This window comes from Pan troglodytes, chromosome 6 (genome assembly GCF_028858775.2).
Source record: "Pan troglodytes isolate AG18354 chromosome 6, NHGRI_mPanTro3-v2.0_pri, whole genome shotgun sequence".
In the NCBI taxonomy this organism is placed as follows: domain Eukaryota; kingdom Metazoa; phylum Chordata; class Mammalia; order Primates; family Hominidae; genus Pan; species Pan troglodytes.
This window is the reverse complement of record NC_072404.2, coordinates 84,808,388-84,833,988: the sequence shown is the minus strand read 5'-3', so window position 1 is coordinate 84,833,988 and position 25,601 is coordinate 84,808,388. Positions and strand designations below refer to the sequence as shown.

The window sequence follows — 25,601 nt, the reverse complement described above, 5'->3', positions numbered from 1 at the left end:
TCACCTGAGGTCAGGAGTTCAAGACCAGTCTGGCCAACATGGTGAAACCCCAATCTCTACTAAAAATACAAAAGTAGCTGGGCATGGTGGCGCATGCCTGTAATCCCAGCTACTTGGGAGGCTGAGGCAGGAGAATTGTACAAACAAACAGCCCACAACAATTCTCTAATGGCGAGGGAGTAAATAAGTGACCGATAATGCTGGAGGAAGAGGAAGTGAATGGGTCCCCAGTATAGGTTAGAATGAAAAAATCCCTACCAATGTAAATCAAATATAAAATAAACAAAAGAGTTCATGTACGTGTGCGGGAAGGAAAGTGATATTTGGGGGTTGGGAGGTGTTACTGAGGGTACCGAGTACATATAAACAACTCTTTAGTCACTCCCAAAGGTCTGGGATGAGCATTTTTTAACATCTGATACTCTACTAACTTACCTGGACTATGTTGACATGGAAATTCACCTCCCGTTATCCACAGCTCCTCTCCCTGCTCCAACTTAATGATGACGTTTGGCTTGGTGATATCATATCTTGTTAATGGGAAAAGAAGAAGGACTTGGGCAAGTTGCTCGGCTTCAGAATCTCCGAAGTACAAGATGTTGCCACCTCATAAGCTGCATAACAGAAATGCTCCATTTTTTACCTTATCAAAGTTAGAACCTTTCAAAGAAGAATAATATAAACACTGCAGCTAGTGCCCACAAGGAATTAAATGGTGTTGTCACTTATTTCTTCAAACTCAAGCATAAAACCCCATTCAACTGAGAGCATTCAGAAAGCAAGCTATCCTCACCCAAGGAAACTAGATGGCTGTAGTTCTCCAACATCACATCCCCGTATGTTATCTTCTCATCAGGGTCCAGTTGCCGCCACTCCTCCTGGGTGAAATCCACAGCCACATCTTTGAATGACACTGGCCCCTGTAATGGCAACATGATCAGAATTGGGAGATATGGAAAAGGGATAGGGGGATAACATTTTACAAAGCTCACTGGTGAAGTTAACCATGAACATTGTATACCTTATTTTATGTTACAGATTATGGAAGGGAAATCATATTGGAAACATATATCCTTTGGGGTCCTTTATATATATACAAAAATAAAAACCCAAAACACCCACCTCGGCCTCCCAAAGTGCTGGGATTACAGGAATGAGCCACTGCACCCGGCCAAAAAATTTAAAAATTTTAAAAATAAAATAAAAAATAAGGCCAGGCACGGTGGCTCATGCCTGTAATCCCAGCTCTTTGGGAGGCTGAGGCAGGCGGATTACGAGGTCAGGAGTTTGAGACCATCCTGGCTAACACGGTGAAACCCCATCTCAGTTATGTTATGGAGACTGGCTTATGCACGAATCTTTCTAATGGTTACATATAAAGCACTTGAAGTCTCTATTATTTTATAATAGGCAATACCTAGATAAATAATGAATTTAACTCAAAAGAGATGGGGTCAAATTGTCCCTCTTTGCAGACGACATGATTGTATATCTAGAAAACCCCATTGTCTCAGCACAAAATCTCCTTAAGCTGATAAGCAACTTCAGCAAAGTCTCAGGATACAAAATCAATGTACAAAAATCACAAGCATTCTTATACACCAACAACAGACAAACAGAGAGCCAAATCATGAGTGAATTCCCATTCACAATTGCTTCAAAGAGAACAAAATACCTAGGAATCCAACTTACAAGGGATGTGAAGGACCTCTTCAAGGAGAACTACAAACCACTGCTCAAGGAAATAAAAGAGGATACAAACAAAATGGAAGAACATTCCATGCTCATGGGTAGGAAGAATCAATATGGTGAAAATGGCCATACTGCCCAAGGTAATTTACAGATTCAATGCCATCCCCATCAAGCTACCAATGCCTTTCTTCACAGAATTGGAAAAAACTACTTTAAAGTTCATATGGAACCAAAAAAGAGCCTGCATCGCCAAGTCAATCCTGAGCCAAAAGAACAAAGCTGGAGGCATCACACTACCTGACTTCAAACTATACTACAATGCTACAGTAACCAAAACAGCGTGGTACTGGTACCAAAACAGAGATATAGATCAATGGAACTGAACAGAGCCCTCAGAAATAACGCCGCATATCTACAACTATCTGATCTTTGACAAACCTGAGAAAAACAAGCAATGGGGAAAGGATTCCCTATTTAATAAATGGTGCTGGGAAAACTGGCTAGCCATATGTAGAAAGCTGAAACTGGATCCCTTCCTTACACCTTATACAAAAATCAATTCAAGATGGATTAAAGACTTAAACGTTAGACCTAAAACCATAAAAACCCTAGAAGAAAACCTAGGCATTACCATTCAGGACATAGGCATGGGCAAGGACTTCATGTCTAAAACACCAAAAGCAATGGCAACAAAAGCCAAAATTGACAAATGGGATCTAATTAAACTAAAGAGCTTCTGCACAGCAAAAGAAACTACCATCAGAGTGAACAGGCAACCTACAAAATGGGAGAAAATTTTTGCAACCTACTCATCTGACAAAGGGCTAATATCAAGAATCTACAATGAACTCAAACAAATTTACAAGAGAAAAACAAACAACCCCATCAAAAAGCGGGCAAAGGACATGAACAGACACTTCTCAAAAGAAGACATTTATGCAGCCAAAAAACACATGAAAAAATGCTCATCATCACTGGCCATCAGAGAAATGCAAATCAAAACCACAATGAGATACCATCTCACACCAGTTAGAATGGCAATCATTAAAAAGTCAGGAAACAACAGGTGCTGGAGAGGATGTGGAGAAATAGGAACACTTTTACATTGTTGGTGGGACTGTAAACTAGTTCAACCATTGTGGAAGTCAGTGTGGCGATTCCTCAGGGATCTAGAACTGGAAATACCATTTGACCCAGCCATCCCATTACTGGGTATATACCCAAAGGACTATAAATCATGCTGCTATAAAGACACATGCACACGTATGTTTATTGTGGCATTATTCACAATAGCAAAGACTTGGAACCAACCCAAATGTCCAACAATGATAGACTGGATTAAGAAAATGTGGCACATATACACCATGGAATACTATGCAGCCATAAAAAATGATGAGTTCATGTCCTTTGTAGGGACATGGATGAAATTGGAAAACATCATTCTCAGTAAACTATCGCAAGAACAAAAAACCAAACAATGCATATTCTCACTCATAGGTGGGAATTGAACAGTGAGATCACATGGACATAAGAAGGGGAATATCACACTCTGGGGACTGTTGTGGGGTGGGGGGAGGGGGGAGGGATAGCATTGGGAGATATACCTAATGCTAGATGACGAGTTAGTGGGTGCAGTGCACCAGCATGGCACATGTATACATATGTAACTAACCTGCACAATGTGCACATGTACCCTAAAACTTAAAGTATAATAATAAAAAAAAGTATCTTCAAACCTAATGCCTAGAACATTTTATCAACATTAAACTTCTATTTAAAGTTTATTCTTAGCTATCTATAAGAAACGTTTACAGGAAGCAGGAAAGATAAGCTCTTTCTAAGTTAAAAGAGTATATTTGCAATTTGAACTTTCAAAAATTGATAAAGCAGTACACACATTTATTTTTAGAAATTGAAGCTGCAAAGCTAAGCAATTTCCTACTATGATATGTGTGTTGGACAGTGTAGGGCATAGCAATGATTAGTGATTTTCAGCAGCCTTTCTTGAATAGGCATTGAAAATAGCTAAACAAAAAAAGAGAAGTGAGCTGAATTCTTGGAATGAATATTTTGGAGTGAATTATAAAACAGAGTTCTTGCAATAATGCATGTAAATTAAAAATAGGTTAGCAAAGCATGAGTAAAAATAGTCAATTTTCAAATACGTCTCACAGCTCTCCGAGTCTGACATATTTCTCTGGCTAAAAGGGAAGAAACATATCGGCACTCATGTTGGGAAGACCTTAGAACAGCAAAGTACTAAAACTTGCCAAACCAACTTCAAGTGGCTTTCTTGTTAGTGCAATACACACTGCACTGAGTTCCTGAGCATAATATTTCCACCCTTTCCCATGGAGTCTGCTTAAATTTGAAGATTTTTTTCTGGTAGGTGTATTGTCCTTAATTTTGGAGGAAGTTTTAAAAAGGTGGATTAATGTTATATATGCTTCCGAGAATATTATGCAACCATGAAGCTTTGCACTTCAACATAAATGAATCCCAAAAAGAGCCAGATGAACTGTTGGCTGGGAGGCAGAGCCTTAGGATGTTTCAAATTCATTGTGACTTCACATAAAGGTCCTCTCTGGAGCATGAAAGTCAATTTTACAGGTGTAAAATAAAGGAAAAGAAGACAGTCTGAAAGTCAAATGAAATTCCAGGACCACCTGTATTTCAGTGAGGTAAGCGTTATAATAAAGTGTTATGGGTAGATACATAAAAGACAACTAATTTAGAGTAAAAATAAATTGGGGGACTATTAAGAGACTGTCTTAATGTGGAATGAATTTTACAGAGTCTTTATGGTAACATTTGTAGATTAAAATTAGGTCAGTAAAGAATAAGTAAAAATAGTTAATTTTCAAATATTTATCACAGAGCTCTCTAGTTTACATTTAAGAATATATTCTGTTGCATTGGATTGATATGCACAGGATTATTTTGTCTCCACGTAGGGGTAGGAAAGAAAACAAATTTGTTTTGCAATAGCCCAGTTTAATAGAGGTGGTACAAACTTTAGGAAGTATTTTAATTTTAGCTAAATCGATCCAGGTTAATTTGGAGACAATTATGAAGCACATACAAATTACAAATCATAAAATGGTAATTGTATTTGCAGTTGTAAGAACCCAAAAGATTTAAGCTCCATTAGCTAAGAATAAAATGCTGATAACCATGAGTCGCAGCCATGGTTTGGATGTACTCAGAAAAGTTAACTACGTAAAAAATGTCACCTTCTTATTCAGCATATTAGCTCCCTGGGTGTTTTCAAGACATATCTGCTGGCTTTTCTTTTAAAATTACACTTCCATTAGCTACGCTGTGATATTACAGCTATGGAAGAGTGAGCTGGCTTCACCCTGCCTCATGCATCATCAGCCGAACTGTCAGTAAAGTGCTAATTGCAGAAACTTTATTACTTGAGGTGATACTGAACCAGAGAGAACACAGCTTGATTTTTCATAATCTAAACTTTGCAATGTGAGCAATTAGAAAAAAAAAACTTTCCTTTTTGTTTCAATTTCTAAGCTAAGCAAAATTAAAATGGATGTCATTGACAGTAAAATAGAAGCTTAAAAATGTTGTCCTTCTAGGTGACTTTATAACTTAGTATAAAATCCCATTAACCCCTTTTTATAAAAATGCATAATTTGAAGCTTAACAGCACTTGCAATTCTATGACACATTTGGCTACCTGTAATTGGTGAAAGACAGAACTTTATTTTCTGCTTCTGTCATTTTTGTATTTTTTTGTAGAGGAAATATACTTCAAAGATATGCTTTATATATACTCTCTAAATTTATATATTTCCTGTGGGATCTGAAATATTTAAAGCACCTTTAAACACTATTTCAGAAAATGGGTTTGCAGGTAGCACAAGAAATTTCCTCTAGAAATATAAAAATAGATGAGGATGGTTTAATGGAAAATTTATTGCAATAGACGCATGGAATGTTGGGACCATTTTTAGGGCAAATTCCATGGGGAGTGATTAGAAAAATCAGCAAATATAATTCCATGTGAAATCCTTGGGGAAATTCAGTATACAATAAAACACATGAGTGGGATATCTAAACCAGACCTAAGGGTCTAAAAAGAAAACAAACCTATGATAGCCTCTTAAGGAGGAGAAATAATTAGGGACAAGATGGTAGAAAAGGCAAAGAAAGGAAAAATAGTTTTCTCAGTGTAGGAAACAATGTACAACATCCTTGGGATTATTTCTCCTTTTTATGGTTGTAATGTAGAAAGACTGAAAGTCAATAGGAGTAAATTCTACTGATTAAGTGGGTGGTGTGGATTAGAAGGACACTGGCCTATAAAGTTAACTGTGCAAAATCTTGAAAGGGCTTGCGAGCCACGCTAGAGAATTTCAAATTGATCAGAAGGGCAATAGGAAATCATATAGGGTTTTGCATAGGAATTTAACATGAGCAGATTTGTATTTTTTAGGGGTCAGTCTTATTGACGTCTGGAGAGTTGCCTGGAGAGAGACAAGGCTGAAAATAGGGAAACCATTAAAAAAGCTATTACAGCAATCCACATAGGCTATGATCTAAGGCACAGCTGGGGTGGTAGCAGAAGGAACAGATGAATTTGAAAGATACTTAGGAGATAAAATCGACAGGTAAATGACTAGGTGTGTGAGGCAAGAGAGACGGGAGATTTAGAAATGGCACTTGGGTTTCCGGTCAGGACAACAGAATGGACGGTAATGTAATTTTCTAGAACACAGGAAAGAGAGTGGGTTTGGGTAATAAAGGTGATTTCAACCATGGACCCGTTAAGATTTCCTATGAGATTTACATGACATTAATGTAAGTTGAATAGTGGATCACGAAATATAAGCCAGATGGAAAGGAAGTAAAAAGAGAAAGTTGATGATAGGAGGAAAGGAGAGGGGTCAAGATTTGGAAGTATCCATAAATTACATGGACAAGTGTGGAGGAGTAACCACTAGAGGTCCGAGTTGGTAAGAGATTATGCTCAGAAAGTGGGATGTCTGCATTCATGAATTCAGAAGTAGACATGTCCTGGTGAAGACAAGTGCACAGGTGGCTGTGGGAGTGGTTGGCTGAAGTGGAGTTAAGGTAAGGGTCCTTGGAAATGAGGCACTAGCAGCTCAATTCAGTGCTGGGGTTTCACTTTCCTGGAGTTCATGCTGCTATTTCATTTGGAACTCAGATGCTTTTAGGGTACTGAGTATGTTTTCACTAATATCTGTACCTTAATATTTGTGCCCATACACACAGGGGGTCATGTATAAAATTCTTTGGTGGGTGATTCTGCTGTATCTAATTATCTCATGGAGAAAATGGAACTTACTGAAGAAAAGAATGGCAGCTCTTCTGCAAATAAATAAGCAAATACACATAAGCTTGTAATACATTACTGTTAAAACCAGAGAAAAGAACCTGCTTTATAATTAATTTAATTAACATATTCACCACTATTGGATTCAGTTTAATTTAATAAAATTTGGTTTAAAAGTGCTGGCATAGATAAAACTAAATGTTTATATAAACAAGCATTTGAACAGCTGAGGGAAAAGATTGATCGTTGAGGGCTAAAGGTTTAAGAGCCTTATAGAAGATGGAACAATTGATCTGAACCTCAGAAGATGGGTTAAAATCTAAACTAGGGAACCTATACTATATACTAATTATACATTTAATAGGCTTGGGTTCGAATCCTGACTCTGCCTCTTTCTGGCTGTAAGCCCTTGTTCAAATTAATTAATCTTTCTAAAAATAAATGTTCTCATCTGTAATATAAAAATATTAATAGTCTTACTTATAAAATGTAAGTACATTTAAAAGCTTTTGTCCTGTAGTAATTGATGGAAGTACAAGCACTAAAAATGTTAATCATCAAAAGCATAAAGATTATATAATATAGAGGTTATATATAGAGAAGAAATTAATATATTTTAAAACTGAACATTTTTGTTGTGAAAAAAATTATAAAAAATTTAAACAGAATTAAAAATGCATTTATTGTATCCCAAATATTGGCAAATGATATCATCAGAATATACCAGATGGTTGATACCATTAGTGTTGCCCAATAATTGTTTATTTTCATTTATCAGTACACAGATAATTATGCTTTCCTTTCTACTTGAAGTTAGGTGTGGCCAGTGATTGGTTCTGGCCAGTGAAATGTAAGTGGAAATATCTCCTTCAATAAAGCACTTAATTACTTGACCTTAATTCTCCAATTCTCTTCTGCCATGCAAACCTCTAAGCCTGGTGTTAAAATGGAATTATCAAAAAATGTAGAACATTCAATAACCTGGTTGTTTGAGCTCCAGATTTCTAATTCACATGTGCTGACCATAAGCAAGAGCCAAATGGGCATTGTTTGTTATGCCACATAACTTAAACTGTACTAACTGATACCAGTTATAAGGTTCTCTATCTCAAATGAGAGAATACATTGAGAGAAAGCAATGTTATCTTTTATCTAGGCCTGGGCAGACATATATTAACATGCGTTGATAAATAAATATGTGTCAGACACATATTGATAAATCAAGAAGAAAATAGTAAAGTTAAGATATATAATAAATGGTAACATAATTTTATCCTCCTAACAAATACATAGACAATGATGTAGTTAACATTATCCATATTAGTTTATCATCTTAAAAATCATTTTCTAAGTTTTTAATTTCATGTGACACACATAGCATTTCCTCTTTCCATGTTGCCTCCCTTCTAAGAGCTTATAGTCTAAGACCAATAATATAGCATAGGTTAAGTATGAAGCAAACAACATGTTAAATATATCAGGGTTCTAGGTATGATGAAACGCATGATAAAAGGCACAATTAGGAGTGAGAAACACATGATGAAATAAACCTAAATGCTCTTTCTACTTGGTGGGTAGCTTGATGGGTTCCCCTTCCCTGATAGAATGAAAAGTATTTGTTGAGAAAGTAAAACATTATTGACATTTGAATACATAATGGGAAAGGGCTAAGACACAAAAGGGTGTTTATGGCGATCATAGGTAATGTCTCAACTGAAAATGTGGAGAAGGTTACCGTAGTGAAGTCTTCAAACTGTCATCTAGGTATCTAGGAACCACAGGCAGTAAGGATTGCGTCTGGATGTTACTGTGCCTCTGATGATACCACTGCCATTTCAGTAGAGTGGATCTCCATGTCAACTGGATCTATGCTAAGAGTCCTTGGCACAGATTTCTGATCCCTTCAATCCTGAAGAATTGGCATGAATAGTTCCATTTTGCTTTGTGGCAATAGTTCTGACTCTGAAGTCAACCCTAATCACAAAATATCTCTGTGAATTGAAAGTGAACAAGAGATGTCAATGAAAATTCTCAGTGCTTCTCAGAACTGTAAGGCCTCCAAAGAAGTGTAAATTTAGGAAGGCTATGCAGAAAATGGCAGGAGGATGACGGTTCATTCTCCACGCTATAGCAGAAGTGATCTTTGAAACGTTGGTCTGCTCATATTATTTCCACTGTTACTTAAAACCCTTCAATGGCTTTCCATTCCTCTTAAATTGATGGCCATGAAGAACCTCAAGATAAAAAGATAAAATGACCCAAAAGACAATAAATGATGTGAACACTGTCTACCTTTCCAGCTCTTCTCTTATTATTTCCTTATCACTTCCTTCCCTGGAGCCATCACTCTAGATCAGCCATGCTTCCTCCCACCATGAAGATCTTACACATGCAATTATCTCTACCAAGATGTTTTTCCTTCCCTTCCCTTCTTAGTAGTTCACACTGCTTATCTCTCAGCCGCATGTCATCTACCATTTCTTATGGAGTCTTATATTACTCCTTGGCTAAGTCACATCCTCCTGCAACAGGGTTTTGTACCATTGAGGACCTCCCCTTTGGGTCATTGTCAGAATTGAAATTTAATAATTGTGTAGGCATAATTCATTGATGGATATTTGTTGTTATACATATTTTTTTATTTTGCTGGAAGGTAAACACTACAAAAACAAGAGGATATATAGGTTTCCATTTAGCTTCTTTTGCCAGTGTTTGCTGAAGGGTCAAACAAGTGGCAGATTTTGAATACATATTGGTTGAATAAATTAATATTGTTGAACACTACGATGATACCCTAATGAACAGATGTGCCTTCTGACTCACTTAAATGCTTAAAATAAAAGTCAAGGTATTTTGGAGGGTGTAGATGACACAGACATCCTTCAAAATGTTGCAGTTCACTATTCAGAGAAAAATGTGGAATCTGATGTTAGGCTTTTAAGTTGAGGGAAGGAGAGTAAACTGTCAAAGCAGTGCTTCTCATGGGAATTTTTTCTTTGCCACGGTTCATAAATGAAAGGTAAGGAACGAGTCACCATGTTGATAGTGCATTCAACCTCTCAGATACTCTGCAAAAAGGATTTTATACATTCTGGCTTAATTAGGATCCTTAGGTAATATCCTAGTCTAAAAAAATAAATACAATGGTTAACTAGGTCCTCTGTATATTTCAGTCAGTATTGCAGATTATATTTTGGAGAAGTCTTAGTATTTTTTCTTGCCTTAGAAAGCACCATGGTAGTGGACATCACGGAACCTTTTCCAATGATTCAGAACACTGTGATGCCTCATGGTTGTCATCTTGTAAATCAGTTATTATGGGAAATAGAAATATAAATTTAGAAGATAGAGCAGATTGAACCAAATGACCCTTGGATATAACTTGAAAAAAAGTTCTGTTTAAAACCTTCCAGGAGCTTCCAACACTTAGAATGATATCCCAGCCTTTACCAGTGCCCAGTACCCTGGAATCTGGTTCCTCCCTGTCCATCCAAACTACCTTCCTGCTGTTCCCACACCTGCCAAATTCCATCCCTCTTTCTGGAAAAATCTCCCACTAGAACTTGAGAAGCTTCAGTCACATCATTTAGATTTCTGCTTGATAGCTTCTCCTCAGAGAGGCTTTCCTTGAGATCCTGTGGAAAATACCATAGTAGACAACCTGGTCACTGTCTATCACATTAGCCTACTTTATTTTCTTTATAGCCCTTACTACTTATTGAAATTATATTATTTAGGGTGTGTGTGTGTGTGTGTGTGTGTGTGTGTGTGTGTGTTTTAATTTTTATTGTTCATCTCCTGGACTAAAATATATGCTCAAAGAGTAACAATATTTACTCTATTCTCTGTTTTATCCCCAGTGCTTAGAAGAACATATGGCCCAGATTCCACACTCAGTATATAATTCTTGAATGAAAAAGAGAAATGAATCAAGGGCCTCTGATTCCATGAAGCCCCCCCCAACTGCCCACCACCCATGACATACATCACTTAAGCAGATTGATCATTCCCCTCCTATCCCATTAACAGTTTACATTTCTTGGGCAGGCAGTGTCTAAGACCTTTATATATGTTGTCTGATATTATTTGTCAGGCTGTCAGACTGCCTGATTCTGACCAAGGAGAACAGAAAAACAGGTAAATTTTAGTCTCACGAGGGTCTTTAGAACATATATTAACCATGCATTCATGTAAGCATTTATAAACAGCCTTACAAGTAGAAGAATTCCAAGAGTACCCTTTTGGAATTTAGACATAAAACATTATAATGCCTTTTGGAACAGCTAAAGTCAGGTAACACCCAATTCCATACTGGTTGTGTGAGTGTGTGTGTGTGTGTGTGTGTGTGTGTGTGTGTAATTGTTTGTGGACATGCAGATGAAATACAACTTGATTTATTAAATAACTCTAGACCTGTGTCATAAATTTCCTTGCTACACTTGCGCCCTTTGACCCTAATGTGCCAAGGTTATACAGTGGAGATAAAAGCACCAAGGACTTCATCTGAATACATGAATATGCAAACAGGCAAAAATATGCCCTATGCACCTGAGGAACTAAAGGGAAAATATGTCTGCTGTATTTCTCAGGACTTTAATTTTCAGAGACATCTCTAGGACTAGATAGGACAAAAAGCATTACTGGCCAAACTAAAACAGCTAAGGGCAAGGCAAACTGAAGTGTAGCATAGCCCTCCAATATAAGGCATCTGAGCCAGGTACTTAACATGCTATCAGGATTCTTATAGGGATGTATGTGTTAATTTTTCTCAGTCCAAATCATTTATGTCCACTGACAAATGGGGAATAATTGGGCTTAAAAATCTGTAAAATTAAATCTAAAAATGATTTTTAAAATAATAGTATTCTGTCCACAATTCAACAGCAACAATTATTTTCATCAGTCTAGCAAAAGACAATTTTTTTAAAGGTACTTTAGGTAAAATTTTCATAAACTATTTTGGTTTCAATGATGCTGTATTGATACCATCTTTGGTTTCTGCAATTATTTAATCTAATTAACTTGAGTTCTCCCTAATGCCTTAACCAAAAATATGTATTAAGCATAGTATATGTACAGTATTGAACTAACTTTCTGATATAAATAATACTAAAGAAGTTTGGACAAGAGAAACATGTTCCCTCTTCAGGACAGGGCATTTCAAACAGGTGAAGAATCAGAGTTTAGTTTGTTTGTTTCCCCAGTCCATCAGAGACCAATATTTTTGTAAAGAGAAAAAAAAAAGTGAATTACTACAAAAATAAAATAAAAAAGACATCAAAAATACAAGTCTAAATTATTTAGTTTTTGATTTATCAGGGATAAAATTACATTTCAATAAATATAACCAAAACAACATTTCATAGGAAAAAGGGAACTATGGAAACTCTGCAAATTGTCCACTTAAAATGTGTATGCAGGTAGAGAATCACTATTATGCCCATATTTTTTTTCTTTCCTCAATTGTAACTGAACAAACAGTTATATGTAAAACAATTCCCGTTCCAAATACATTTTTGCACATGTTGAATGAATACCATGGACAACAATATTTAAAGTTTTCAAATGTGGCAAATGAACATATTTCTTACTTCCTCATTTATCTAATTTAAATTGGATTAATGAATTTCTAAATTTTGATCTTCACTTCTGTACTTATTTTATCACAAACCATAACAAACAGCAAGAATGTAATAAGAGAATTAGACCTTCCCCACAAATTCTTGCTGCTGTGGCCTCTTGAACTCTCTTCTCTGTCTCCTCAATTCAGCAAGACCTTAAATCTGGTGCTGCCAGTTGGAAAATGCTTCCACAGAGTTAGTGCCTGTAATTGTAGGCCTCACTTTGTTTAATACCCTTCTCGCATGAATCATATTCCTGCACTATCTGTTGAATTCCTGCAATAAATGTCTGAAAACATTTGTTTCATATTTTTCCCCCTATTCCCTAGTTGTTTAAGAAGGAAAGGTAAATTCAGGCTTGACTAGGAGCAGAAGTTCCATATCTTGCATACATTCTACACTGTTATATTTTCATTATAAATCACACCAAAATATTTTCTACTTTGCTTGATTTTTTTTACTTAAACCTTGAAATACTAAGAAATGTATTATTTAATATTATGCAGTTGGGAAGTTTCTAATTTTATTTTTATTATTGACTTCTAGATTAATTTCTTCTCATAGCATAACTGAGTAACTTCAATCCTTAGATATTGTTGAAGCTACCTTTTTGGCCTAGCATATGGTTAAATTTCATACATGTATACTTAATATATACCTTGCTTTCCTCAGGTGTTGTGTTTTCTATATATCGATTAGTTCATGTTTAAAAATTTAATTATTCTTACCATCTCATTTTTTGTTTTGCCAGTTCTATCAGTTATAGAGGGAAGAGTGTTAAATAATTGCAGATTTAGACCAGGCACGGTGGCTCACGCCTGTAATCCCAGCACTTTGGGAGGCCGAGGCGGGTGGATCACGAGGTCAGGAGATTGAGACCATCCTGGCTAACACGGTGAAACCCCGTCTCTACTAAAAATACAAAAAATTAGCTGGGCGTGGTGGCAGGCGCCTGTAGTCCCAGCTACTTGGGAGGCTGAGGCAGGAGAATGGCGTGAACCCGGGAGGCGGAGCCTGCAGTGAGCTGAGATCACATTGCTGCACTCCAGCCTGGGCGACAAAGTGAGACTCCGTCTCAAAAAAAAAAAAAAAATTGCAGATTTATTCTTTTCTTTTTTAGGTTCTGTAGTATGTAGCTATGGTAGTGGATGAATACCCATTTGGTATTGTGCTATCTTCCTATTGGATAGACTCTATATTTTAAAATGTCCCTCTTATCTCTAGTCATTGTCTTACTTTGAAATCTACTTTGACTTACATTAATTAGCACAGCAGAACTAGCTCTCTGTTGGTTAGTGATTATCATGCTTTCTTCCATTATTTCACTTTCAACCATTCTGCATTCTTATATTTAAAGTGTATTCTTATAAACAATATATAGTTGTTGTTTTATATCTTAAACATAATTGTTTTTTCCTTAATAAATTTGATCTATTTTCATTTAAAATAATACTGGATAGAGCTGTGATTATGTCTGCTATCCTGCAAAGTCCCCTTTTAACTGCTTTCTTGATGACTTTTGATTTTGTCAAATATTGTGAGAACGTTTTTCTTATATTAACTCATTAACTACAACTACTTTGTAGTGATTACCCTAGAGAGTATATAACTCATTCTACACTTATTACAATTTAAAACAAGCTATTATTTATCACTTTCATTATACTACTTGAACCATAGACCTTTTAACTCCATTACTCCCCAACTTCATTTTGCATTCTTATTACTTTTACAGTGGACACACCTTTTAAGATTTTGCTGATGCATAATGTTGGCTTAAATATTTCCTGTTGCCTAGTTGAACTAAACATATCATGATGGTATTTAGTGAGGAAATGTGTCTGATACCAGAAATTGAATTCAATTTATTAAAGATTTCTTGGCATCTGTCAAAAAGTTCATCAAAATTTTCCCCTTTGCCCGTGTAATATGATTGATTATGGAAATCTATTTTTGAATAATGAAAAATATTTGAATCTTCTCAGAGACTATCACTTAATAATGGTACTTTCTGAATTTAAAGCTCTGATGAATTTGATTTACTAATATCTTTCACTTTGTATCTCTCTATCTATAACCTAAATTTGTCTGTAGATTGCTGTATCTTTTTTTGTTCTGTTTATTTAATATTTATTACAAGCTTGCTAACAGCATCATCCTAGCTTAAAAAATTAATTAGAAAGTTTCTGTTCTTTTCTCCGTGTCTTGGAAGGGATTGAAAAGCAAAGAAATTGTGTCTTCTTAAAAGTTTGCAGCACTGTTCACAATAGTCAAATTATGAAATCAACCATTAATGTGTCCATCAAAGGATGAATAAATAAAGAAAATGTGATAATATATTCACAATGGAATACAATTCAACCCTTAAAAAGGGAGAAAGTCAATCATTTGTGACAACATGAATGGAATTGAAGAACATTATGCTAAGTACAATAACCCAAACATAAAAAGACAAATACCATATGTTCTTACTTATATGTGGAATCTAAAACAACTGAACTCATGGAAGCAGCGAGTAGAATCATAGTAACCAGAGGCTGGGGGTGGGGTAGTGGGGAAATGATAGTGAAGCCTCAGTAAGGAAGAATAAGTTTGATTTTTTTTTGACTAATTGCCAACATGATGAATATAGCTAATAATTAATTTATATATTATGATATCATAACAAGTAAATTTCTAATGTTCTCATCACAAAAGAATATTAAGTATTTGAGGTGATGGATATGTTTATTAGCTTAATTTAAACTTTTCATATTACATTCAAAAATTATAATGCCACTTTTTACTTCATAAATATATACAACTATAGTTCATCAATATATCATAAAATAATTTTTTTAAGTTTGTAGAAACTCAACTATGAAACCATCTGGGTCATGAAACTATTTGAACAATTTCTTTATTCTGTATAATAACCTAACTTTATGACAAAAAGTTTACTATTTCACTTAGTGTTTAAATGTCTTAAGCACAATTTCATGTATGTAATTAATCTGAAAAAACATTTCTATGACAGTGATTGTATCACCTTTCATACACTAATATTGTGAATTACTATTCTCACGCATTTTCCCATGGGTATCTTTTAGAGATTTATCTATTTCATTATAGTTCTTAAATAACTAGCATTAGATGTATTTTCATTTCTAACTTCCCTTACTTATGTTATTATCTTTACAACTTCCTTTCTACTGATTTCATAGTGATCGAGGCAGGAGGCAGACAGATGCCCAGGCAGATAGGGGCAGGTCCCAATGAAACCCAATCTTCAAGTTGGAAACTGTTCCTGGTAAATCCTTGGACCCCATTAAGAACCTGCCTTCCTGTTTCATGCACTATCCTCTGACCTTGATCCCCATCCTTCACGTATTTTACATATACCTACCCTTTCTTAATTGTTTTTCTACACTGTAGTGCCCATCTTTGAATGGTGTTCTTCACTTTGACCTTTTTTGCATACTCACAAACAAATCAGCACACACTCCCTATTCTGAGCTCATAAAAAGCCCCAGGCTCCACCACATTAGAAAACCTCCCTGTCTTCAGGTAGGAGAACCACCCCACCCCTCCCGTATCACCTGTTTTTGCTGAGAGCTTTTCTTTCCCTTAAATTTTACTCCACTCACTCTTTGAGGTTTGCGTGCCTAATTTTTCCTGGTCATGAGACAATAACCCAAACCGAGCTGAGCTAAAAGAGCAAACATCCTAAATCAATAGGAGTTAATTCAGTGTACTTTCTTATCTCCCTGTTAATATTTATTGCTGCGAACAAACTATAGGAGATTTTGCAGCTTAAAACAACACCCATTTATTAGCTCACTGCAAGTCAGAAGTTTGCGTGACATCACTGGTTTCTCCTCTCAGCGTATCATAGGGCTAAACTCAAGATGTTGGTTATGCTGAGTCTTCTTTGGAAGTTCTGAGGAAAAATCAGCCTCCAGGATCATTCTTGTTTGCAAAATTCATTTCCTTCCTCTTGTAGGAATGAGGTCCTGGTGTTCTTTTTGACTGTCAACCCAGTAGCTTCTCTCAGCTTCTAGAGTCCCCCCACATTCCTTGCTATGTGACCTCTCCGTCTTCAAGCCTGCAACACTGTATTCAACCTTCAAGCCTATAACAATATGTTCAATCCTTCCTATGCTTTGAATCTCTGACTTCTTGTCTCTTACCTCTGGACCCAGATTTAAAGAGATGACATGGTTGAGCCAGGCACAATTTTCCTATCTTAAGGTCAGCTGGTTTTAGACCCTAATTTACACTAGCAAAATCCTTCACAACAGCATCTATATTGGTATTTGATTGAATAATGGGAAAAGGTGTGTGTTTATCAACAGACAGAAATCTTGGGAGTCTCATAGAATTCTGCCTACCACATTTCTATGAGTGGCATATTTAGCTCATTTATTTTTATTTTCCCTATTTTGCAGGCATAAATTTTCAGAGTGCATATCATATTTGTCTGTGTTTCCTACTTTTTGATATATTCTGTCTTGAGAAGTTGATATCCTCTTTGACTCAAGAGTTCTTTAGGTTATTATTTTTGGTTCCTATGTGATTTAATATGTTCCTTAAGTAATGCTTTTGTTATTAATGTTTTTATTTCACTGAAATAAGAGAAGTAGAATTGTTACGATTTATTCTTTTCCTTTTGAGATTTTTTAAGACCCAGGATATAATCAATATTTTAAAATACCTCATGAGTATTTGAAAATATTTTTTTTAAATATATATTTTCTGCCTAGGAACAAAAACATTAATTATATTATTCAAGTTCTTAATTTCTTCATTTGATTTCTGATTATTTTATCTTCAGAAAGTTTGAAAAATAATTATTTTCCCATTTATTTTTTATTTTGAACATTTAATATAGTTCAGAGATATATTATTTGTCTCATAGATGACTTTTGATAGCTAAATCTTCATGTTACAGTACACCTTTTATCCTCATATAATACCTGACAACATGCTAAACAAAGAATTGCTATGATGATTATAAATGATGATATTTGTGCAATATGATATTGCCACTAATGCTTTTATTTGTAATTTTCTTTATGTCACATTATTTTTCATTTTGTTTATATTATTTAGCTATCAGTCTTCATGTAGTGTCGTTGTTTTTTGTTTTGCAATCTAATTCCCGAGTTTTCAAGTAGTAGGGTTTAACACTTTTTTTTTTTTTTTTCAGTTGGGCTTGCTTCTGTTATCTACTTTATATTTTATGCCCTTAAGTTTTCATGCTATTCCCCAGTCAGTTCACTGATTTTGCTATACTATTCAAAGTTTCTTTCGTTTTTGTTTTCTAGTGATTTGAGAATAATATACCTATGTTTATTCTACCAGTGATTTATCTTAAAATTTTGAGCATAAATGTATGAACATTCATGAACTCATTTTTAAATTTATTTTCCTCTAGCAATAGAGAATGATCTTTTTAATAAAATAAAACCAATAATCTCATTTTCCCACTTAATGTTCTTTCTATTTTTGAAGATAAAAGTCAAAACCTTAGCTTAGACATGAAGGCCCTTCATTAACTGAGTGATGTCTCTTTCTCTTGCGTTGTAACTTCTGTTCTCCTTCTCCTTAGCTATGTTCTGTTGTTTCAGGATTCCGACATTCACACTGCTGTTATGCAAAATGCTGTTTTTCAAACTGAAATGCTTGTGCTTCTCTTTTACCTGTTAAATTCTATTCAAACTTCAACATTCAGTTCAAATAATTATGTCCCCTGGAAAACTTTTCCTAGTCACATTCTCCATGCAATCTGATTTTAAAAACCCTCTCCTTCACTGGTGTGGCACTCTGTAGATACCCCATCACAGGACCTATCATCTTGCCCTACATTATTAGGTTACTCATTCAACTTCTCTTCTTCTTGGAGCTCAGTAAGGGCAGGGGCTTTGTCTTATTCAGCTTTGAGCCCTCAGAATCTAGTGCTGTCCTTCACATATTTGTGGTACTTACAAATATTTGTTTACTGAATTAAGTATATTAGACAAATATCACCAGTGTTTGCCCATTTTTGGCTCAAATATTCAGAAATTTCATTTATGTTTATAAAATACACAATGTAATTTTCTGATTTATTCTGAAGTACCAGAAACAAAGAAAAAATAGAAAACCGAATATATTATAATGTAACCAATGAACTTTAGCTAACAATGTATCAGTATTGGTTCATCAATTGTAATAAATGTATTATACAAATGCAAGATATTAATAATAGAGGAAACTGGGGTAGGCAAGTACATATGAGAACTTTCTGTACTTTCTGCTCAATTTTTCTATAGGACAAAACTGCTCTAAAAGTAGTCTTATAACTAAAAACACCTGTTTATATATTTCAAAAATATTATAACTGAATATACCTTACCTTACTATTTAATAATAGCTCTTTTACATATTAATTTAACTAACATATTGAACACCTCTATGCCCATAAGACAAGTGAGAGACCAAGTGTTACTTGCTACATATTGTGATAAGCCCTGTCAAGACAGTATTTTTTGAGAGCATGTAGGAAACCTATCAATCCTAGACCTGGGTAGGTGATCGAAGATTCCATGATGGAAGTGACACCTCCAAGGAAGCCTGAATGATGAGAAGGAGTTTATGAGTAAAGAACTAAAAATAAGGAAAATAGAACCTGGAGAATTAAATCTGATCCTGTTTCAGAGTTTGAACTTTAATCCAGAGGTAATGTGATGCCACTGAAAAGATTGTTAACATGTACATGACATAATCAGATTTCCTTTCTAGAAGGATTACTTTGGATGCTACAAAGAGGAAAGTGGATGAGAAATAGGCAAGATCAGATGGTATCAAAGCAAGGAGACAACTTATGAAGCTTTTTTGGCCATCTAGGCTAGGAATGATGATTCTCTAAAATGGAGTAGTATCAATTGGAATAGGGTGATGAGAATTTCACAGCAGATCAGGAGATAGATGGATTGGATACAAGTGAGAAGGAGGCATTCAGGGTGATTCTTCAGTCTTTAACTATTCAACTGGGTGGATGTCCTCATGCCATTTTCAGAGAGAGAAAAGATAGAGAGTAAATTTGGGTAAAGGAATTGAAAATGAGTTACATTTGGGATTTGAAATATCTGCCGAATATGCAAATGAAGACCTCCAACTGAGAAATGAATGTGGAGATCCTGGCCTATGTAAGGGAATTGGGTCATTAAAAGACAGTAAGAATTGTCAGACTATCTCAATAACTGAAGAAAGGGGTGTGGGCAAATTAGCAACTGAAGCATTGGATACTTTCCCCACTATAGAGATATAGAGAATTATTACTTCGGAAATACAACAACAACAAATATTTTCTAGTTGAGAAACTTCATAGATGTTTATACCATATTTTTCTCTTTGGTGATAAAGTGATTTTAGAAGTAATTTATATTTATTTTTAAGTTGGCATTACATCTTTTTGAAGATACCAGGATATTTACTGCAGAATCTCCAGGCTGCCATCCATATAATAGATCCCAAGGACCTTATCACTTTCTTGACAGTAAGAATGTGTGTACTTTAATGAAGTTGTTATCAATTCCATCAGATGTAATACTTACTCTGATAATAAATAATGTGGAATGCTCCCTCTACTATCCTGAAATTAAATATACACATAATACCTACACAGATAATTAAAAAATACAGTGCCCTAAATGTAGTATAAAGGAGGAGTAAAGACATCTAATAAAGTTAATATTTCTCTAAAAAACTGCTCAACGTAACAGCACTAGAAGACATAATGAAATAATCAGATACTTAAACCCCTGGGTGTAATTACAATGAAGTTGTAGCTATAAGTGAAGGTTATGTAAACTTCAGAAAGGCATGTGTTTATTCTACTTAGTTCACTGCTATTTCCTTTGTACCTGCAGCTATGCCTGAAACATGGTATGTGCTCAGTAAAAACTTTATTAAATAATTGAAATAATAAATTCAAGTGTTCCTTATGATTTTAAATACCACTAGCAGCACTGCTGTCAGTGATGTGATGTTTCAAAATGTGGATCAATTCTCAGTGAATTTCCAAGCAATAGTTTGCCCAGTTGTTGCATTTAAGTATTATTACTGGTTTAATTGTAAATTGTTAAGTACTAATCCATGAGAATAATCACTAATCTGAACAAATTTCTTTAAAATAGCTTACTATTAAGTACTTTACTTAAATCAGCAATAATGAATTTGCACTAATTGGTCACCTATTATGTACCTGATAGTAGAGACTGTGCTCTCACACCTGTATATCTTTACCCTTGGAGAGGCATTTACTACATAATTTTTGAGTAAATGATTTCTTGCAACAATTCTGCTCTGTGAGTGTTTTGCCACTTTTAAAAAATTGTCTTTCTGATTGCTATGTTTAAGATTTGATTACTATGTTCTATTACTGATATTTGAAGTAACTTAACAGAACTATCTGGTTTATTTATCTACAAAAATATATATTTTACCCAGCAATTTAAGATTATGTTTAACTCATCATTATTTCAATAAGAAATGAAAAATACATTAAACTTATATTTATCATAGTCAGTTCCCTGCCCATTTCCCTTTGGGTCCTTTATCTCTTCTATGAGTGGCAGTCTGACTCCCCACCCATACTGCCATCTGTACTGGAAGGCTGTCCTCTGTTTCCAGAACCTTCTTTGCCAATGCACAGCTGACCAGAAATGTCTGGGGGCTAGCATGTCTCTGAGAGCCTTTGCCAGTGGGTTTAATACCCTAGGTTGCTCATCTTGGCAAGAATAATCCTGAGGCATGTCTTTTCACCTTTTCTCAGAGCTGACCTGGGGATTGTGCTCCAGAACAACTTGACGGCCTGCTTTTCCCTTCCTGTATCATCTCCACAGTCCTCTGCTTGTTTTTCCTGCAGCTCCCAAATAAACAAAGGGTGTATCATCCTTTTCTCAGGGTCTGATTCTCTTAGGGTCACCTAATTAAAGGAGTTAGAAATTGTTCTAGGAAACAGATCCTCAGAGAGAACTTTGGGGTTGGGTCTTCGGGCTGGCCAGATAGCAAAAGACTGCATTGCTGGTGGTAGTCGGGATAATGATAATCTTTGACATTCTATAGCATAACCATTAATGCCCTTTTCACCAGTGGTGAAATGAAATGGAATATCTGTGGAAGAGGATGCAATATCACTGATATGTAAGAGGTATGGTGGCAACGGTCATTACAGACTGTGGAATTCTTTAGTTGTTTTAAAATTCTATTAATAAGCAAAATTAAAATGCTGACAGGCTCAAATCCGAAAACAGATACCTTTTCCCGGTGGGGTGGGAGGGGCCAAAGGGGATCTTTGACAGTATTTAAAGATTCCTTCATCTCCTGCAACTAGAGGGCAGATCAGGACAAAAACTAGACCCAGCACCTCATTGTGAGAGTAGGTGAGTTACAGAGAAGGCATGATTCCTAGTACTTATGTCTCCTCTGCTGAATAAAGGCCCTAGGTGCAAAAAGAATGTGCCCTGGCTACCTGGGAGGGGAATATCTGAGCAGACACACTTGAGAATACTTAATCCCCCATTCCCTTGAATCCTCCAAGGCTGCAGAAGAGGCCTGCTTCTCTTGCCTGGAGACCTTGCAGAGGCCTCTGCTGAGATGGATGCTTCCCAAGGTGATAATGGAATTTTCCAAGATTTCCCTCCACTTCCCCTCATCATTTCTAGACTAATAGCTGGTATAAAGTTTAGTAAATTACCTCCTCTGGGAAGAAAGGGATTCTTCCATCCCTCACCCCCTCAAAAAAAAAACTATAGTTCTTGCAAATATGTACTGACAGGGCCCCAGGAATGAGTTCTGAGGGCACTAGATGAATGGAGGGAAGGTGTTGAGTGGCATGCAGAACATAAAGCTATACAGGGGAGAGTTTGTAAATATAAGAAACAATCTAATGGTACAGTATGCAACATACTGACAAGGACACCTGGAGCTTGTTCTAATTTGCTACTAAAATGGCTCCCTGAAGCTTGGGGAAAAAAATGCCGGCCTCTAATAAATGGATGGAGATGCTGAAATGCCTTGGCAGAATAGTGTGGAAGAATTAAAAACGCTTAGAGAGGTAGGCGTGCTAGAATGAATTTATTCACTACCTGACCTATTTCTCAATGAGAGCCCAGAGGACTCTCCATTTAGTAAATCAATATGGGATGAGCTAGTAAGGATGGCACCAACACTGTGTCCTTTCTAAGCCAGGTCGATGGAGGGGACACTGCTTTGGAACTGGACTCCCCAGAGTCAATGAGGACAATAGGATTCAGGCACAGCAGAACCCTGAGGCTGGCATTAAACATTAAAGAAAAATCATAAGTAGCTACCAAAGTGTAGCAAAGCTGCAATGGCAAACACATTTATATTTTGCAGCATCTAATTATGATTTTTACATAAAACTTAATACAAACCTACCTACATTCATTATCATAAACTTAACTGCATATCAGTATCTTAAAATAATCTTCCCATATTAAATGTTTGTGAAAAAGAAATCAATTCTAGTCATCAGAGAGCCCTTGTAATAAATATGCAAGAAAAACAAATTATTGACATTTCCTGGAAAGGTGAACATTAATTTTGTTATACAAATTTCATGACTGAATATTTAGTATTGATCTTTCCAGGCCAGAGTTTTTTTCAACTTTATTTTTATCTTCAAATTTTTACTTTCTTTAACATGCGTCTTCATGATATTGAAGCAGCGTCATTTGTCTGGGGTGATACAGAGGTTCGTTGTCTCATGGCCACAGGAAACTAGGACATGGACACGCGAAGAGTGAGGTTCAGAGCAGAAGTTTAATAGGCAAAAGAAAGAGAAGAGCTCTCTTCTGGGTTAAATGCAGCAGGTTTTATAGATGATCTTGAGGAGACAGTGTCTGATTTACATAGGGCACAAAAGATTGGTTGGACCAGGTATGCCATTTGCATAGGGCACAAAACACTAATTAGGACTAGGTGTGCCATTTGCATAGGGCGCAAAAAGCTGGCCACCCCCACCCTGATCTTTTATTATGCAGACGGATTTTCTACCTTGCCAGCGCCATGTTGCCTGTTTGTTTACTGTACACCTGGTGACAAAGAAGAGGGAAGATAGAGCCTCCATATTGAACCTACCTGGCCCCCAGGTAGCTCTTTTCTGTTGGCACAGCTGCTGGCATTCACCCATGCAAGCTTCCAGCTTGCTTATCTATGTCTGCAGCTCAATTTTTCAGGCTGCTCTTTGTTAGAAAAGAAATGATTTGGGGGCTGCTTTTTGTTAAAAAGGGAAATTGCACCAAGGACTCTTGCCCTTACTATCTGCCTAAACAGTTTATTTCTATCTCCTGTATCAATATTCCATGCTTCTCTGATAGAAAAAAGTATGTGTGCATGTGAGTATGAGATGTTACCACTGTTCACTAACAGGACTGAAGATATTACCACTGTTCACTAACAGGAGTAAATTGATTTATATTCTAGTAAGAAACGCATATAACAAGCCATCCCAGTCCCTTTTTGGGTATTTCTTGCCTAGGAGCCACTTTATGCCAAGAGAAGTGGTTTATTGGCATTATAGTGTTAAATATTCCCCCATTCTGCTTAAGTGGCCGTATTTAAATGAAGTTTAAGTACTCCAGAACCTGTGGAAGCCTTAGCAGTCAAGTGGGCCAGTGCTTTCTATTTTTCAGTGTGTGTATTTGGGTAGTAGATGGCATGCATTTGTACTTATGTGTGTCTTCCTGTGTATTCTAGTGTTCTCAAGGCATAACAAGGTACACATTTTATCAGGTTTACTTAATATTTTTGGCTGGTAGACCCCCTATTAAGGTGATTATTTTCATTTTAAAATTAATATAAATTTATTTTGGGAAATCCAAAAATATATCTTGTTTAAAAATATCACGAACATCTTTGCCTCTTTATAGTAATCCAAGTGTGTTTTAACTCACTTCTTTATTTGTTGTATTTATATATTTGCTTTTTATAGTGATTATGCAACTCCAAACCCTTCCTTTTCATTTATGAAAATGATATATATATATTTTTTCCAAGAGCTAGCATCTCTTATATAATATTTAATGGCATTATAAAAGCTCACTGAATGTATATACTATAATTACTTAGCCATGATTCTATCATAAACAGAGATTCTGTATCAGTCAGGGTTCTCCAGAGAAAGAGAACCAATATAGATATATAGAGAGATACAGATATAGAAACAGATTTATAAAGAGATTAATCATGAGGAATTTGCTTACTTGATTTTGGAGACTGAGAAGTCCCATGATCTGCCCTCTGCAAGCTGGTGACTGAGGAAAGCCAGTGAGTTAGTTCTAATCTGAGTCCAAAGGCCTGAGAACCAGGAGGCTGATGGTATAATGTCTGAGAACTGGGGAGAAGAAGGTATAAGTTTCAGCTCAAAGGCAGGAGAATATGGATGTTCTAGCCCATCCAGTCAGGGAGAGAGAGTGAATTCTCCATTTCTCTGCCTTTTTTCTTCTATTCAAGCCTTCAACAGATTGAATGCTTCCCACCCACGTTGAGAAGGGAGATCTTCTTTCCCCAGTCTATTGATTCAAATGCTCACCTCATCCAAAAACAGGTATTTGTTTAACCAAACATCTGTGCACCCCTTGACCCAATCAAGTTGACACATAACATTAATCATCACAGGACACAATCCTACTGATTGTTCGGAATTATTCTGTCATCCGTATTTGTGCTTATTTTATCTTTTTGTTCATGTTTCAGAGTTTATAATTAATTTCTTATAATAGATTTCCAGATATGGAATTACCAGATCAAATTGCATAATTAACTTTAAATTTTCAGCTGGGCACAGTTGCTCTTGCCTGTAATCCCAGCACTTTGGAAGGCTGAGGCAGGAGGATCACTTAAGCCCAGAAGTTGGAAGACCAGCCTGGGCAACATAGGGATTCTCTGTTGCTACAGAAAACTTTCTAGAAATTAGCTGGGCGTAG

At 35.9% G+C, this 25,601-nt stretch overlaps 1 long non-coding RNA gene across 1 annotated transcript; it reads right to left on the bottom strand.

The window, feature by feature from the left end:
* Window positions 1-833: 833 nt before the first annotated feature.
* On the bottom strand, window positions 834-25,131 carry LOC134810454 (uncharacterized). The gene is made up of 3 exons (XR_010158547.1): window positions 24,879-25,131; window positions 8,742-8,997; window positions 834-920 (listed from the first exon to the last, which is right to left on the bottom strand). It is a non-coding gene; the product is annotated as an uncharacterized LOC134810454 (long non-coding RNA).
* Window positions 25,132-25,601: the final 470 nt, after the last annotated feature.